The sequence below is a fragment of the Gracilinanus agilis genome, chromosome 2 (genome assembly GCF_016433145.1).
Source record: "Gracilinanus agilis isolate LMUSP501 chromosome 2, AgileGrace, whole genome shotgun sequence".
In the NCBI taxonomy this organism is placed as follows: domain Eukaryota; kingdom Metazoa; phylum Chordata; class Mammalia; order Didelphimorphia; family Didelphidae; genus Gracilinanus; species Gracilinanus agilis.
This window is the reverse complement of record NC_058131.1, coordinates 450,925,889-450,940,840: the sequence shown is the minus strand read 5'-3', so window position 1 is coordinate 450,940,840 and position 14,952 is coordinate 450,925,889.

Sequence of the window (14,952 nt, the reverse complement as noted above, 5' to 3'; positions counted from 1 at the left end):
TCTTCTCCCCTCCCTTTTTTTGACCTCCCCACTCCCCTGCTCCCCTTGGTTTATCCCTTCTAACTTTCTCAGAAGGGTTAGATAAGAGTTTTATTTCCCAATGGATAGTATAGCTACTCTTCCCTCTCTGGGTTGATTACACTGAGAGTAAGGTTTGATTATTACCTCTTTATGCTCTCTTCCTCTCCTTCTTATAGTAGTATTTGTCCCCTCTCCCTTCCATGCCTTCTTTGTGTATAATAGAATATTCTATTTTCTTATTTACTCAAGTTTCTCTTGGTGTCCCCTGCTATTTACCCCATCTTTCCCCTCCCCCACGCCATCTTAGATTATTTTGTGTTCCACCCTCACCCTGTGAATTATTCTTCTGATTACTATAATAGTGAATAGAGTTCACTACAGAGAATTATACATAACATTTCTCTACATAGGAATACATATAATTAGATCTCACTGAGGCCCTTAAAAAGGCAAATTTGTGAGGAGTTTTCCTTATTTGAGGAGGGTCCGGATGCTTGTTTGTTTTCCTCCTCTGTTTGCTCTGGATTTTCTCTGTGTAAAAGTTGTCGAGTGTTAAAGGCTTCTTTTTCTTGTTGTTATTCTTTCTCTTCTGAGCATCCTGAGACTGGGTAGCCATCATTAGCCCAGCAGCTTCTCAGGTTTATCCACGCGCTCAGTGTCTGTCCGCGGTCTATTGGCTCCTGAGGACTGAGTTCTGGTTTTTTCCAAGGTCAAGCCCCCTGGTGGACCCCCTTGCTTGCTTGATCCTCTGCAGGAAGTTCCTTTACAAGTCTCAGGGCGCTGCTTCCACAGTCGTATACCCGTCTGCACTGGTTCCCCACTCAGGTTTTCAGAGCTTTAGTTCCTGGCTGTGTCTGCCTCCACCCACGCCTCTGCCAGTGCCTGTGCGCTCTGCCCTGGGCGTCCACTCTGCCCTCACGCTCAGATTTCGCTTGCGTTCTCTGGCTTATTGGGGTCCTAAATCTTGCTGCTCTCAGGAACAGGCCCAGGAGCTGCCAATGACTCGATGGGTGCCCCAAACTTGCTCTATTTCTTTTTAGTTGGCTTCGGCACTATATATGTTGTGTGTGGAGGGGGGTGGGTGGGGGTGGGGTGGTTGCTCAGCCCGCGATTTAGTGAGGGCTGTTTCACCCCTTTATAGTCTGGAAATGTCTCGATTCCACGTACCTTCCACGCTGTGCCCTGTTGTGGGGTTCCTCCGTTCGTCTGGACTTGTTTTTATGTCCCTTTGAGGAGTTCTGTGTGTTTCAGTCAGGAGAGGTTAAGAGCTGCTTCTTACTCTGCCGCCATCTTAACCCGGAACCCACTTCTCTTATTCTTAAGGATATGGAGCAATACTTCACATAGTTGTCAATGTTTTGTTGTCAATGTTTTGCAAATCTTCTTTTGAGAATTATTTTCTTTTGACCATTAATCTATCAAGGAGTGACTTTCTGTCATATTTTTTATATTTATCTTTATCCTCTTTATATCCTGTATATTAAACCTTTATCAGAGAATTTGACACTAAAATGTTTTTCCCCCTCAATTGAACATTTTCCTTAATGGTGAAAGTTGCTAGTCTAACCCTGAGTAAAAACAAACAAACAAAAACAAATACTAAGTATTGATTCCAAGGCAAAAGAGTGTTAAGGGCTAGGCAATTGGAATTAAGTGACTTGTGTAATGCAAGGTGGCTAACAGAAACTTTTTGCTTCTGTAATTTCTAACGGTCACAAAAAGTCAGTTAGAAGTCTTTGAATCTTCAGAAAGTCAGTTGGAACTTGAAACTATAAATAGAGGTGAAGTTCCAACTGACGGGGCTTTTGCCTTCTAGCTTTCACTGTGGCTGGAGGCTTTGCTTTGACTTAGCCTATTAGCTCTACATTCTCTTCCCTTCCCCTGAATTTCCTTTGGGGCCTGGGTGGAAGGGAGGGCTTGGTGATTGAACATTGTGGGTTTTAGTTTCTATAGAAAAGTAGAGTATCCTCAAATAAGTTACCCCTAGTTTTAGTGATTTAATAAGGACTTCTCCCTACTGGGAGAACAGGCTCTCTCAGTCTAAACCTCTCCATGACCCATCCCCCACCACCACCCCTCTCCCTAGCAGCAGTTAGAAAATCCTGAACCTCTTTCCCTCTGAATAATTGTAATTAATAAATCCCCTTGTTACCTATTCAAGCCTCTGGTAAATCATTGTATTGAATTTTGAGGCAAGGGCTAAAGAGGGAAGGAATCATTTTCCTTGTATTTCTTGAGAGAACTGGGGGCATCCATCTTGGCAAGAAGTACCTACCCGAGACTTCCTCCAGCCATCAGTTTGACTGGCAGGGAGAGGCCCTCTCAACTCCTCCCTCAAGAGACTTTAGAAACTGACAAGAGAAACCCTCCAGCCAAAACCTTAAACATTTCTTACTGACCCTAATTTCCTCCTTGAATCCTCTGTCTCAAGCCTCTGGGAATAAATACCCCATTTCCTTTATCTCCTATATATCTTCCCTTACCTTCATTCCTCCTCCAATCACCTTATAATCACCTAATATCCCCTTTATCCTTCCTCACACCCAAATTGCCTCATTGACCCACTCAGATTACCTTATTAACTTCTTTATAACACTTGCTCAGGGTCACATGGATAGGAAGTGTCTGAGACCAGATTTGAACCTGAGACCACCCATTTCCAGGACTGGCTCTCTATCTATTAAGCTACCTATCTGCTCCTAAACCTAATTTTTGTCAAATAGATGTCTAGTTTTCCCAGAAATTTTGGTCAAAGTTCTTCCTTAAAAAAATTTGTATCTACTGTTATGTTTTTTTAAACCAGTGCCAAGCGTTTTAGATGATTATTACTTTATAACATAAATTGAGACCTAGAAGGGCTGTTTCCCCTTCATTCATATTTTTCCCCATTGTTTCCCTTGAGAGTTCAGATATTTTATTCCTTAAAGTGAATTTTATGATTATTTTGTTTAATTTTCTAAAGTGCCCCTTTGTTAGTTTGATTAGTGTGGTATTAAGTCTATAAGTAAATTTTGTTAGAATGATATTTTTTATCATATTGGCATAGCCCAGCCAGGAATACTAAATTTATTGCTTAGTAATTTTTCAGTTGTGTCTGACTCTTTGTGACTCCCATTTGGAGTTTTCTTTGCAAAGATACTGTAGTGATTTGACATGTCCTTCAACTCATTTTATAGCTGAGGAAAATGAGGGTTAAATGACTTTTCCAGGATCACACAGATAAGATGTGTCTGAGGTCTGATTTGAACCCGTCTTCCTGACTCCAGGCCTGGCACTCTAGGCATTGCACCACCTAGCTGTCTAGGAATGTTAAATATCTCTCCATTTATGTAAGTTATTTTTTATTTCTTTAGTGAGAATTTTGTAACTGAATCTATATAGGCCTTAAATTTGACTTGGTAGATTGACTTCCAGAGATTTTAGGCATTCTCTTTATTTGGAATGGGATTTCTCTTTAAAATTTTTTTCTTCTGACTTTTATTATTGCTATATAGAAATGCTATTGATTTTTTTGGGTCAATGTATATCCTGTTACTTTACTGTAGTTATTGTGTCAATTAGTTGGCTTTTTTCTGCTTCTCTAGGATTTCTAAGTAAAATATAAGATCTACTATATGCCTTTATTTTCCTTTTCTTATTTTCTTGTAAATGCTAACAATTCTCTAACTATATCAAATATTGGCAAAAGAGAACATCCTTGTTTTGTTACTTTACTAGGAAATATTGCAGTGTTTCCTTATTGTTTATAAAGTTAGTTTTCAGTTTTTAGCTACATTTATTTTATCATATTGTGAAAATTACTCTTATGCCTATGTTTTATTATCATCATCATGTGCAAATGAGTGTCACATGTCATCAAAGCCTTTTTTCTAGACCTACCACATCTCAACATGTGGTTTTGCGTCTTTAATTTTTAAAAATATATTCAATTATATTTCCCCCCTTATATAGAATTATCCTTTATCCTCTAACTAGATAATACTGAATCTTAGTTTGAGTTAATAGCCTTATGTTGGTCTATATTTCTTTTTCTTTGTTTTATCCATCACTGGTTTAAGTACTAGGACTCTTATAAGAGTATTTTTGGAGAATTTTTTTCTAAATTTTTTAGAAAAATTATTTTTGGCATTGTTTAAATAAACAATTAATAATAAATAATAAATAATAAGTTAAAAAGTAATGTTTGATAAAATTCTCTCTTCAAAATAGAAATTTTTAATTTTGGTGGTTCTTTTATAATTATTTCTAGTTCATTTTCTGAAATTGGAATGAATATTTTAAGATCTCTTTAAAATCTGTTAATTTGGGTATTTTAAATTTTTGCACATAATTGTTTATTTTAAATTCTCAGTTTTTCTGGCATAGAATTGTGCATACTAAGCTATGCTGAGTCTCATTTCTTTTGTTTGCTGTGATTTCACTTTATTTTTTAAAAAATTCCTTCAGATATGATCATTTACATATAAAGAACTGAAAAGAGGATTATATATGATAGCCATCTATTATATAATATATGACTATTCATTTTTAAAAAGAACATAATAAATTTAGTTCCAAAATTTTCCTGCTTCTCTGTGTCTCTCTCTGAACTTCCTTGTGTGTTCTTCTGGGTATTTAAAAAAGAATGTCCCAAGGATGTTCTTTTCTTTGTTTCTTCTTTTGGAAATATCAACACTAACCCTCCTATTACCTCCATAAACTCCCCTCCTCTCTGCAAAGAATTAAAGCCCTTCTAACAAATGAACATGAGGAGTAAAACTAATCCACATATTGGCTTTTTCTGAAAAAAAAAAAAGTATCATTCTGTACCTCTAGTCTCTATTAGGAATTGCACAATGTGATTCATCATCTGTCCTCTGGAGTTGGCTATTGTATTAGAGTTCTTAAATCTTTCAAATTTGTTTTCTTTTTACAGTGTTGACTAATTAAAAAAATTTCTCCTGGTTATGTTTACTTCATTATATCAAATAACGCATGTATTCTCAGGTTTTTATGAATTCATTCCTTTTGTTATTATAAACACAATAATATTTCATTACATTCTTATGAAATACTTATTTTAGTCAGCTTCAGTTGCTGAATCTAAGCATCTACTTTGTTTTCAACAGAAAATGCTAATATAAATATTTTTGTGCACATGGGTCCTTTCCCTCTTTTTTTTGCACATAGTAGTGGTTTTTCTGGGTCAGAGTCTGCATAATTTAGTGATTAAAAAATATAATTCTAAATTGTTTTCCAGAATGATTGGACCAATTCATAACTTCACCAAAAGTGTATTTGTGGTCTGTTCTCCCTTAAACCTTCCAATAGTAAGCCCCAGGGTGTTCAGAAGCCTCAAGGTCCTTAGAAACCTCAGGAAGTTGTAAGTATTTACTAGTATGGTACCAAAATGTACTAGCAGGCAGTCCCCTACTAGCTCCTTGTTTCAAAGAGAAGGGGAATAATCTGTAATCACACCCTGTTGATGATATTGATATGATTAATAAAATAACTTGAGGATAGGACCCAGATAGCCCAGACCCAGTGGCTCTGAGGACACTAACAGTGTCCTGAAATGCTAGGACAACCCCAAAGATCCAATGTTCTGAACTTCAGATACATAATTTTTTCTCAAAGGAGGAAGGAAATATATTATACCTCTTTGGCTCTGTTGGCTCTGCCTTTTAAGTGGACTTCACAACTTTTGAAAGTGAAGGTCTTCTATTCATCACTACCCACAAAGATAGGGAGCCAAGATTCTCCATGTAACCCTATCCTTCAGAAGAGAAGAGGAACATGACAGACAGCAGAGACCAAACATTTCTACTTTTGTATCTGCCAAATAGAAAAGGTACAAAAAATAAAACAACCCTTTAGTTGCTCCATCTGGCAGGAAGGACAGGAAGAAGGAGAGAAAATAGTCAAAATGCTTCATAATATTATGTCCTCTAGGAAAGAAGGGAAAGAAAGAAAGAGCTTTGATTTTCTACTTAGTCCAAGGTTGATAGGGTCTTCCCTGAGCACTGGTATGCCAAGCACATGGCTTCACAGATTGTCAGGAAGGAGAGAGAGCAGAGCCAAGAGAAAAATAATTTCCTAAAAGTCCATGTGACTTTTCTAGGATGGTTACATATTTTTAATTCATTCTCCTTCTCATTACGATCCAGACATTTTCAGCTCTGCCCTATTGAGGATTAGAGTCAACATCATATATTTTCTGCATTTTCAAGCACTGCTTGATTTCAAGGTGAGTGTCTCCTCCTTTTCCAAAACAAATCAATTTTGAAGCAGTTAAAAGTGATATTGCCAAGGATGGATGGTTAAGTAAGCAGTCACTGACTAACTTGCTATGAGAAGGATAAGGATAATAATCTGGAGTAGGTATCTTAATGTAATGAAATAGGAATAGGGACTAAACCTATGATTTTGCTGGCATGTTGAGGACACTCCCTTTACTAATAATGTAAGTTAGCACCTCTTCTGACACAAGCATGAAAAAAGTGAATGTGGATGAATGGATAAAGAATCAAGATGGAACAGAGAAAAAGACCGAAAAGGTATTTTGAAACATTGTGCACTGAAATTAATATAAATACAAATCATTTCTAGCTAAGTTTAGGTATTAATGTTAATATTTAAAAGTTTCTGATAAAATATAACTTTGATAAAAAAAGCATTATGAATATTTTTCCAACAAAAACTAAAATGTATCTTTAACTCTAAATTTTCTATTTGCCCTTTAATTTATCATTCAGAACTTATTGACCTCCTAGTTATTTTCAGGTTCTGGTATGACACAATTAAATATTTGACACTAATTGTGACTCCTGAAAATAGCTTTGTTTCCATTTATTCTGCAGTGTAGGCATGGGAATGTTCTAATGTTTTTTCATTTTAAGTTTGAAAAAAAAAGTATATTTTTCTGGTAAGTATAGCAGATATTAGGCATTTGTCATTTATATCAAAAAGCATAAAATGGTGCCTTATAGTAAATTGTTCCTTAGATTTTCTTTGCATAGGGAGATTGACTGACATTGGCTCCATTTGAAAAGGGAAGTAGTTTTTAGGGAATCTACCACCTGAGGAAAAATAGAGCAGGGTAGGTCAAGGAGCTCCATGGTCATTATGGCCTGGTTATAGATCTGACAGAAAGACATTCAAGTCATCAAAATTTAGTCTTTTTCTACTATCTATTTAGTTGATTTTAGAAGCAAAATATGGAGACAATTTCATACTCTGAGAGGACTTGACCTACTTTAAGATTATTTGACCTTTAATACAGGTTGATATGTTTTAAGTTTTGAGAGCAAAACAGTCATTTAGTTTCACACAGGTCATTTATAAATTTTTGAGTTGTTTGAAAATACTGGTTTGTAAATAAAATTTACCAAACATGCTCCATTTTTCCTTACTACAAAACGTACTCTAACCAGAATTTTGTTGATTTAAAAAAGCAATAAAGTGAAACATAGTTCCTAGATCTTTTGAAAGTATTTAAAAGAGGTAATAAAACATAAAAAGAGGAAAAATAGTATGAGATGGATGATTAATTCATATCATTGAAATAAGGATTTCTCTCTCCAAATACTGTTAATATCCAGAATGAGCTCGTGTAATTGTCAAGCAGGAGGATTTCAATGAAACATTTTCTGTTTAAACAGACTGGAATTCAGTGAAGCTAGGAAAAAACTTGAACAATTTCTACCTACATTCTCCATGATATGAAAACAAAGATAAAAATATAGATATTTGTGTATTAAAGAGAGTGAAACTTTCTATTAAATTAGGTTGTGGTCATGGGCACTAGCATTTAGTAGAGTTTGTTAAATGGCACAAAGGACAATTAGAGTTTTAATTATGTCTTCAATTCTTCAAGGATCAGTTATTTCAGTAAGGTAACTCTAATTGCAATCCGTTTTGTTCTTACTCTGAGCTTGGTTAGGTCAGAAACTACTCAAATTCTAGTCTCAGGCTTAGGTGTAAGTTTTTTTGGGGGTCTCACTGTGTCCTTGATCTAATCAGGCTCACAGTCAATTGCCCTGTCCTGGAGCTTTTGGCAGGAGGATCAGGAGGGCACGTCCTCTTTGGGTTTACCAACTACCCCAAACTAGGATTTATATCCTTACCCCAAGCACAGACTGGGACTCCTGGCTTTTCTCTGGGCCCAAGTAGATCAGGGCACTTTAGCACGGACTGCCCTGGGCTGGGATTCCAGACTTCCCCACAGGTTTAGAATTTCAAGGGATGTGGGTTGTTTGGACCTCTATTTGCTTAGGCAGGGTCTCAGGGTCTGGATGTTGGCTTGGGATTAGGTTCCAAACCTGGGACAGCAGATGTGGGGTGGGGGTGTGTGGCTTGCTCTTCACTGTTTGCTGTAGCCTTCAGCTGTCTACACTCCCCTCTCATGCCCTGTGTTCCAGATGTTCTCTGCCTACCTTTTGGGAAAGTTACTTCACTTGGCCTCCTTATTGGTTCTTTCTCTCCTGTATTCATTTTGTGGCATGATTTTAATATTAGTTGGAGAGGATTCTCATGGTGACTTTGAGAGTTTCTGCTTTACTCTGTCATCTTGGCTTGTTACATTTCCAACAAAATCATTCTTATTATTTGTCAATTGACTCATCACAAAAGGTAAAAGTCCCCAAAGAGGTGAAGATTTATATTGAAAACTAGGGCATGAAGGGTGTGTGTGGTTGTGAGGAAGTGTTGGGAAGACTTTCATCATCATAATTTCACCATTTTCTTAACTGTTTTTTTTTTATTAAGTAGAGCCTGTGGGAAAAATTGCCCAGATAAAGAATTTGTGGAGATCTCTTTATCATCTCTGATAATCTGATGACAGTTTAGTTGATAAGGAAATAAGGACAGGACAAGGGAAATGTCTTTTACTTCATGCTTCCAGCTCTGGCTCCAGGAGCATGGAGTTTATTATATATATTTCAAGACTCATTTCACACAAAAGAACCCCCCCGAAACTTTGCAGATGCGCAGAAGTTACAAATTATGTCACATCAAAACACAAAACATTGGCTTCAGAATAGACCAAGGCCAAGGCTGAATTTTGACTAGGTTCTTATCAAAGCCAAGTTGGGGAGTATCTTGGCCTTAGCTATAACAAGCAGCAGCATTCCTTGCTGTGTTAAAAGTGTTAACCCTTTAAATTCAGGTTTGATAGGAACATAAAGTTTTTCAATAAGGTCACAATACATTTCAACAAGAAATCACAAGGACCACAAAAGGGGTCAAAAGAGGAGTCTCAGATTTTTATCTATTCTCTTATTGGCTTCCCACAAGAATTCAATTAGAAGTAAGTGGAATTTTATGATGATAACACTTGTTAAGTTATTTCAATTGTGTTTTAAGACCCTCATTTAAAGATACTGGAATAATTTGCCATTTCCTTCTCCAGCTCATTTTACAATGAGGAAACTGAGGCCAATAGGATTAAGTTATTTTCCCAGGGTCACATATCTGAGGCTAGAGTTTAAATCAGGAAGATAAATGTCTTCCTGACTTCAGGCCTGGCACTCTAACTACTGTGCTACTTAGGAGCCCCATATATGAATTACTTCTAAGAGAAAAGAAACCTTTAAACTAAGTAAGAGGAATAAACTAACCAATTTGGAAAATTCAGTGGACATTTTTCTTAAATGCATATAAACATTTTAATTTTTATTGTAGTCATGCAGTCATTAAAATAACCAACACATATCATAGTCTTAAGATAACAGAATTCCCACATACTCTTTAATATTGCTATTTTATGACAAGAGAAAATTGGGCATCAGTTTTTGGAAGTAAATATTAAATATCAAACAGGCAAATTTCACAGATAAGAGTTAAACAGAGAGTCAGAGAAGGCGGTAGAGGAGAAGAATCCATTTGAAATAGACAGCATGATTAAGGGCTTCCCCTTGTTAGATGCTTAGGTGTAGCTATCTAGAGCTTCTCTCAGAAAAAAATTAGTGTAAGCTAGGCATGTGGGTTTTCTGAGTATATAGATAGAAATGACTTGTGGGTGGCACTGGTGGTTATGATTAGGAATCTGGCTTGATTTTGAAAAGAGTAGGAGAAAGGCCAAGCCTGTACTGCCAGGGAGTAGCTGGGGGAGGGACAGGCAAAGACAGGAATAGCCGAGGTTGGGTAATTGCTTTTTCAGTCTCCAAGAGACATATTGGACTAGAATTACACATACCTGCCATATCTCATAAATCTCTGGTATAGTCATATGAGTCTGGGTTCAGAAGGAAAATTTCTTTTATGGCTTTTAAGGAAGAGTAGCTCTCACTTGTATTTGTCAATATACTTCTTCCTCACCAAATATTAGTTACATAAAAGACTATCACAAAAAGCAATAGGCAAGTACACCCATTGCTCTAAGTAAAATCTCAAGTAGAAGTTTGAATTCCATGATTAACCACACCAATGCAACTAACAATTTGGAAATAGGCCCAGAACAAGGACACATGTTATAACCAGTGGAAATGTGCGTCGGCCATGGGTGGGGGGAGAGAGGGGGGTGAAGGGGAAAGTAGGGGCATGAAGCATATAACCATGTTAAAAATGAATATTAATAAATGTTTAAAAAAATAAAAAAATGTATATGTGTAAGTATTAAATAAAATGCAAGTTGCAACGAATATTATTGGGTGATCATATTTTCAAATTCTGTGTAGTCTTTTGCAGTTTGAAATCTGAATGAGCTTGTATCTTGCACTGACCACTATGTACTGTGTTTTAATTTTTCCTCAACAAAAATCAAATCTGGAGAGAAATGAACTTTCTCATTGGAGAATAATTGCCACCAACTTAAGGAATAACCTAGGGACACATACATTTCCTTTATAGGTAGTGGCATCTTAATCATGCAACTTGATATGTGAAAATTATTTATAATTAAATTATTCATCATTCAATCTGTAAGGAAATCCACTGAAATGCCATGATCATTATGCAAATCAGAATAAAAGAATTTGTTTTGAAAGAGGCTGCATTATTGTAGTTTGTTTTCATTTTGTTCCAGTTCAATATTAACTTCATGATGTTGATATAAATTTCATCTTCCTATGGTTTCTACATTTATAAATGCAGATTGCATATGTAGTTCATTGCTTCATGGTTTCTTTGATGGTATTATTACTCTCCTTTAATCTTTGACATTTCCTTTTATCATTATGCAAATTAGAGTAATAAATGATCATTTGTTGTTCATTCGTATCCAACTCTCTTTGACCCCATTTGGGACTTTCCTGGCAAAGTTACTGGAGTGGTTTACCATTTCCTTCTCTAGCTCATTTTACAGATGAGGAATTGAGACAAATAGGATTAAACGACTTGCCCAGGGTCACACAGCTATTAAGTATCTGAGACCAGATTTGAACTTGTGAAGATAAGTCTTCCTGATTTCAAGCTCAGTGCTCTATCCACTGAGCTACCTAGCTGCCCCATGAATGATCATAATATATTCCAAATTGAAGATATCCTCTATAAAAGACAAGATCTTCCAGATGCTCTTGTTTGTTGATGATATTGTGTTGAATGCATCAAGACTTGGAATATTGCATTAACCTCCTAAATGAAACCCATGATCATTCAACAACTATTTCCTGAATACATGGAAGAGAGAAGACTGAAAGGCTTATGGAAAATTGTGTAGTAACTTTAACAACTCCAAAATTTCCATTACTACAAGCCCCATTTGGGGGGTATTATTTGTGTGATGTTGTATAGTTGAAAGACATAGGACACTATAGTTTGTAAAGAATTAAAGTTGTAGTTATGTCCAAAGGCCAATAAAACTGTTTATAACCTTGGACCCAGCAATAAAACTACTGGGTCTATATCCCAAAGGGATCAAGATAGGGGGAAAAGGACCTACTTGTAAAAAAATATTTATGACAGCTCATTTGTTTTTAGTGACAAAGAATTAGAAACTGAAGGGATAGCCATCAATTTGGGAATGGCTGAACAAGTTGTGGTATATGGTTGTAAGAGAATACTATATTATGCCATTAGAAATGACAAACAGGATGCATTCAGAAAAAACTTGGAAAGACTTATATGAATTGATACGAAGTGAAGTGAGCAGAACCAGGATATAGTTACGGAAATATTCTATGATCAATTGTGAAGGACTAAGTTATCATCAATGCAAGGTTTCAAGATAATTCCAAGGGATTCATGATGAAAAATACTAACCACAGCCAAAGAACTATTGAAGTCTGATTGCATATTAAAGCATTCCATTTTTCACTTTATTTACTTCGTGAGTTTTTTCTTGTATGTTGGATATATATCTTCTTCCACATCATATGTATTTGAAATATGTATTGCATGACAGCCCTGGAATAACCTAAATAAGACTATTTACTGCCTAGGGAGGGGAGAGGGAAGAAAGGGAGGGAGAAAATAGGAATCACAAAATGTCATATAACAATTATTAAAAGTTTAAAAGTGAAAAAAAAAGTCAAGTTGCAGGTCATCCAAAGAGAAATCAAGTATTCTGGTGGGCATAAGTAGACTACAATCTCATTCCTGTCTGTCTTCTACATAGTCACTGAAGTGATTTTCCTAAAGTCTGACCATGTCACTTCCTCAACACAAAAAACTCCAGAGGTCCCCAATTATCTCTGTTATCAAATATAAACTCCTTTATAGAGCATTTAACATTCTTCACTGTCTGTTCCCTTTCTAACTCTCCAACCTGCTTATACATTTTCCCCTTCCATTTTCTCTATTTTCTAATTATACGGATCTAGTTGCTGTTCTTCTTATATAACACTATAATCTGTCTGAAGTGAAACCTTTGAACTGATTATTGGTCATGCCAATAATAATAATAATAATAACTAACATTTACATAGTGCTTTGAGATTTTTAAAGCACTTTACAAATGTCTCATTTAATTCTCAAATCAACCCTGAATGGGGGAGTTACTATTATTATCTACATTTTACAGAAGAGGAAACTGAGGCAGAGGTAAATTGACCTGTCCAAGGTCACACAGCGAGTAAATATCTGAGTTTGGTTTTGACTTCAGATATTTTTGAGTCTAAGTTCAGTGCTGTATTCACTCTACCTCCTAATTTCTTAGAATATCCTACTATCATAGCTCTGCCTCCAAGAATTCCCAAGTTTCTTTAAGACACAGTGTAAGAACCACCTCTTTGAATTGATCTGCCTAGTAAAGATATTACAGCCTAGGAGGAAAAAGTCAAGCTGAGATGTCAATAATCAGAAATGCTGGGCACTGAAAAGATCCAGTCAGTCTTGAGAAGAGCCAGCTCTGCTGAAGAGCAGAATGACTAGTAGTGAATTTTGTGACAACCCTTGGGAGAGAGAAAAAAGCTTCAAGATTGCAGTACTTAAGTTGTGAATTACCTTGGTTACATATGTTGCCCACATGTATGCCTCATTGCCATTGTGTTTTTGTGAGAGCTTAACCCAGATTAATGGAAGGATAATTTGTAACTACTGTTCTTGCTATGCCTTTGTTAAAAAAAACCTAATTCAATCTATTGTCTGATTGTTAATGGGAAGTACATTTGTGGGGGAAGTATATTGTGGGTTTCCCGCCACAATAGTAAAAGCAGGAATTCACAGGATTAGCTTTAGAGCTCAAAGTTATATATCCCTAAGTCAACCTTAGAAATCAGGTATGAGTTGGGAAGAGTAGTCCAGAGGTGATACTACACTATAAATTCCAAACTCCTCTCTCCCCCCACCCCACTCCCATTCAAAGTATTTCTTAGATTTTAAAAATAATTTCTGGGAATTTAGATTTTAGTGAGCCCTAATCAATTAAATTAGTTGCTGTTTGCCATGCTGTTGTGCCATGTATCAGTTATCATTTGTCACATCCACTTTAATTCAAAACATTAGAATTCTGTTTCTTTTAAAGTGCTCCTATGTGGGTACTTTGCATCTTGCAAATTCTAATTATAATTTTTGGAGCACCACACACATTTCTAAATGACTGTCAAAAACTGATGCACATTTCTCCTTTCAAACTGTTGATAATATGAATGAAAATTCAATCAGATTGAAGCAGTACACAGTAAATGTATTGTTCTTGGAAGGAAACTTCCTAGCAGATGATTTAGGACATTGAAATCCCCTTGTTTTTTTACAGACAAGTGAGGCCAAGAGCTTAGGAATAGACTATTATATTGGCTTTAGAAATATGGTTTAGACTACTTCCAAACAAGAAAATTATAATCTACATAGACATCTCATACTTTTATAGCATATTTGTTTTTGTTTTTACCATGAAGAAATTAGTACACCCATAGGGAGGTGACTAATGTGCTTCAATACCCTTTGAAATCACCATAACAACATTATTTGAGCCATCTTCTTCAGACACCCAGAAAGTACTATAAATCTTCAAACAAGAGAAAAGCAAGTGGACTCTGAAACACATAATTTTTAAAAAAAACATGAATATACAATTATAGCACTGAACTTCCATTGGGTGATTCTGAACTTAGGGAATTTATTCCCAAACTTTTGGCTCTTTATAGTTTAGTATCTAAACAAAATTTGTCATTTTCATAATTGCATTTTAAAAGCTAGACTAAATTTGCCATTTTCACAGTCATATTTTTAAAAGATAGGCACAACATTGTTTTTCATCTTTATAATGACATCCCTATAGTATTCTTAGCCTGATAATATCTCAATTTTCACCCTACATGGCCTACAAAGCAAATAGTCACACAGCTGCCCTTGCCTCAGGGGGTGACCATTAATTCCAAACCTTCCTTAATTATAGTCATTTCTGGTTCCTCTCATTATACTGGCTAGCCCAATGTTTCAGCTGAAACTCTGCCATCTCTAGAATACACTTTCCATTATAACCCTTTGGTTTATAATAAAATAATCTCTTCCCCAACATCCTTGCCAAAGCCTAACAACGATGACAAATTCACGCTCAATTTGTTATAAACATTT